Below are 4,666 nucleotides of genomic sequence, written 5' to 3' on the forward strand. Positions count from 1 at the left end.
TAGTCTCCCAACACCCATGACATGGGTTCGAGACTTGCGCATGCCCCATTCTTATTTTTGTTTTTTATTTTTACTTTCCATTTATACATTTTTCCTCCTTATGTATTTCTCTAGACCATACTTTGATAGATTGAGGATCATGGATGAGTTGGGTTTAACCCCTGTCTGCCACACATTCCTATTTTTGTACATTTTTCTACCTTTTCCTACTTTTGTTTTGTTTTTTTGGCATTTCTTTTAATCAAATAAATTGTAATTTTAAATGGTTTTGTAGTATTTATCCCTTGCTATTTACACTTTATTAGTAATTTCATTTTCATATTTATTTTTCCATTTTTTTATTTCGATTATGATCATTGTAATTTACAATATTAATGATTAATAAAGTGTGATATGCATGTGGATTTTCTATGTTTCTTTGGTTTACTTTCATTCCTAAAAATCGTATTTTAATCCGCAGATTCGACATTTTCATGTCGTTATGTCGTCAACTTTTTTATTAATATATTGATTGTATTTCACCGTGTTATGACCTGTTGCAAACGACGTCTCCTTTGTTGTCGATACACACAAACCGACTTTGAGCACATTACCTAGAGTTTTTCTTGCACTTCTTGATTTCTTACTTTTTTTATTTGTCGATTGTGAGGTTGCTTAATATCAGTTTTGATACTGTTTGCTTTGTATGATTTAAACCTAACTTTATGACTTTATTCTTGAGAATCTTGGGTTCATTCCCATTCCATTTTATTTTTCCATGATACGTCCTACGTTAGCATTTCTTTCAATTCATGATAACATACAACGATCCAACATCGTTGTTGTTTGAATTGAATTTGAATTCAACTTCCGTTTACTTTTCACGTCCTTGCATTATATGACATTGATTCACATCCTCACATCATGATCTTAATCGGTGCACGCTTTAACTTTAATTCTTTCGATTTAATTACGATGAACGTGTGTTGTATATATGATGTTGTGTTGCTATCTCCTATCACATGACCTACACTTGGGCCTTCTTACAATGAGACCATTTTCTCGTGCAAATACACTCATTTACTTGCATTTTTTAATTGAATTTTGATTTAATCATTTCATTATCTCTTATCCCCATTCGACAAAATGTACCCCCACTCCCATGACGTGTAATAATTTTATCGCTTTATTTTTATTGCTTTGTTTAGTTAGTTTCCAACACAAGAATGAAATCAACCATTTTAAGAAAAGATCAAAAATAAAAACTTGATCCAACTTCGAGTATTTTTCTCAAAACCAAACAATTCATCCATTTCTATCCTTTCCAATCTCTCAATACATTCCATCAAACTCTTTTGCAATCACTAGTCAAATGCTTGATCCAACGTCAAGTAATTTTCCCAATGAAAATAAAAAATACTTAATGCTTATCAAACACCTTTCAATAAAGATGGAAACGGAACGAGGTGGATACCATGAGCTCTTGAGACTAAGATTCGAGATGGATATCTCGCCCATCCTAGCTCTCGCCATCATTCAAAACTTTCAATCCAGTTTCTTTCAATTCTTTTCTCAATCAAACTTCAAAACATCTAAAAATATCAAACACTTTTGCAAATAAGATGGAAATGGAACGTGGTGGTTACCACGAGCTCCTGAGGCTAGGATTTGAGATAGATATCTTGCCCATCAAAGTTCTCGCCATTATTCAAAATACCTCAAACCAAGCAAACTATTTTTTTGCCGCCGTGTGATTGATCCTTAAACCTTTTTTGCAAACGGAAGATACTTTGTCTTGAGACGACGCAAAAACAATGTTTAGTCCACTTGAACATGTGAGTAAGCTTGTGACGTTGCCCATGAATATTAATTTGCAAATCCATTCGGCCGTGATGCAAACATTCCCTTCTCCATTTGTTTTGCATAGTCAACAATGTTTTCGTCAATTGACACAAGTAGCTTTCGCTAAAATCGACCAACAAACAAACATTTTCTACCCAGAATTACGTAAGCTTTGAGTTCTCTATTGCACCTAGAGATACGTAAGAGCAGGATTTGTAAATCTTTTCAGGCCCATTAATAAAAAATATTAGGTTTAGTTCCTTCACACATTAATAAAAAATTCAAAAAAAAATCATCTTTTTTTTTGTTTCTATATTTTCTCTCCCTCTTAATAACTCGAGAAGTCTAACATTTATAAGCTAACACTAACGCGCACAACTAACCTAATGGTTCCCGTTGAGTACAACGGACGTGAGAGGTGCTAATATTTTCCCCTTGCGTAATCGACTCCTGAATCCTGATTTGATTGCGACGACCAATATCATTGTCGTTCTTTCTTGGGTTTTATCGATATTTCCCCTTTCCTTTTTAGAAATAAATAAAGTTTGGTGGCGATTCTGTTTAGTCCATCATGCGAGCGTGCGATTGCGCTTTGCTAAGTCGTGTTTTCATTTTTTGAGGTGCGACAGTGTCGCTCTGATACTTAACACCCAAGAATAGGTTGTGATGTGTTTTCTTTTGTTACATGTCTTTTTTGTTTTGAGGGTTCTCAAACCAATTTTTCATTTATTGTCGTTGAGGATTATGAGTTAAATTGATTGGTTTTCCACTACTTATTTCGGAAAAGTTTTATTTGTGATTCTTTTATGCTATGGTGAAACATATATGACACTCTATTTATTGAGTTATACTGAATTATTTTATTAAATATCGAGTCTGGGAAATAGGGGGTTACAAGAGCTTCTATAATATATACCTTAACAAGACATGATATATCTTTATGTATTAATAAAGCATGTCAATTCATGATTAGGGGTGTGCATGGTTCAAAATCCAAACCAAATTGAACCAAATATATGGATTAGTTTGGTTTTTAAAACCTGTTCGACGAAACCGGTTTATTTTTTTTAAAATTGGTTTATATTTGATTCGGTTTGGTTAATATCCGGTTTTAAATGAATTTTGATTTTAATCAAACTTATTTAATTTAATTTAAATTTTATTTTCTTTAAATTAATATTAATTTTTAAATCTAAAAACATAAACAAATTTTATGAGATTTAAAATATTTTTGCTTTTAAAATTTAAAAAACATACAAAAAAAATTAAAAACAATAAAATTATTTTCTGAATATGAAAAAAAAATTCTTTAAAAAAAAGTTATTCCAAAAAATAAAAATAACTGAAAAAAAAATATTTTAAAAAAATGGAAATCGGAAAAAAAAAATTCTGAAAATAAACAATAATTTCTATTCTGAAATTATAATTTTTTTTTAAAATAAAAGTTTTTTCTTTCTGAAATTTTGAAAAATAACCTTCTTGAAAATTAAAAAAATTATCAAATTTTTTTTAATGGTTTTCCTAAAAAAAATACAAAATATTTTTTTTTTATTTAGAAGAATATAATAATTTTATTTGAAAAAAATATTAAATATAATTTTTTCGATAAAAAAATTCGGAATATAATATTTTTCCTGAAAAGAAATAAAAAATCTGAATTTCATTTTTAAATAATTTTTTTATGAAATTTAAAAATATTTAAAATATAAAATTAATTATAATGTGATAAAACATGAAAAGAGACAAATATAAAAATTGAAGTAAAATTTGTATATCCAATAACAAAACCAAATTTTAATATGGGTAACGGTTTATATTTGGATAGTAAAATGGATTCCCAAATTTTTATTTTAATATTTGGTTTGATTTTTTAAAAGTGGAACAATTTAGATACCAATTTGATTATGAATAACCGATTTTTTTGCACACCCCTATTCATTATAAACCTTTGGAATCACATTGGAGTGTAGTCAAATCCATTCTTCAACCAATCATTTTCTATAAAATGTGTGGATTGTGATTTCTAATAGTATAACCAACATTGTCAGCATCTCTACTACTGTGTTGGACACCCATGCATCATAACTGCTTTGTGTCGCGAAGAAGGTGTCACTGTTGAAAAAAAGTTATATTTAACAAAAACCCAAAACACCAATTAACAAAAAAAGGAACAACCCCGATTAGTTTGGTTTTTAAAACCACTTTGACGAAACCGGTTTATTTTTTTAAAATTGGTTTATATTTGATTCGGTTTGGTTAATAACCGATTTTAAATGAATTTTGATTTTAATCAAAGTTATTTAATTTAATTTAAATTTTATTTTCTTTAAATTAATATTAATTTTTAAATTTAAAAACATAAACAAATTTTATGAGATTTAAAATATTTTTTCTTTTAAAATTTAAAAAACATACAAAAAAAATTAAAAATAATAAAATTATTTTCTGAAAATGAAAAAAGAAATCTTAAAAAAAAAGTTATTCCAAAAAATAAAAATAACTGAAAAAAATTTATTTAAAACAAAATGGAAATCGGAAATAAAAAAATTCTGAAAATAAACAATAATTTCTATTCTGAAATTATAAAAAAAAAATTGAAAATAAAAGTTTTTTTTTTCTGAAAATTTGAAAAATAAACTTCTTGAAAATTATAAAAATTATCAAAAAAAAATCTAAATTTTTTTACTGAAAAAAATACAAAATAATTTTTTTTATTTAGAAGAAAATAATAATTTTATTTAAAAAAAATATCAAATATAATTTTTTCGAAATTTAAAAATATTTAAAATATTAATACATAAAAAGAGACAAATATGAAAATTTAAATAAAATTTGGATATCCAAT

The sequence above is a fragment of the Lathyrus oleraceus genome, chromosome 5 (assembly GCF_024323335.1).
Source record: "Lathyrus oleraceus cultivar Zhongwan6 chromosome 5, CAAS_Psat_ZW6_1.0, whole genome shotgun sequence".
NCBI classification, from domain to species: Eukaryota; Viridiplantae; Streptophyta; class Magnoliopsida; order Fabales; family Fabaceae; genus Lathyrus; species Lathyrus oleraceus.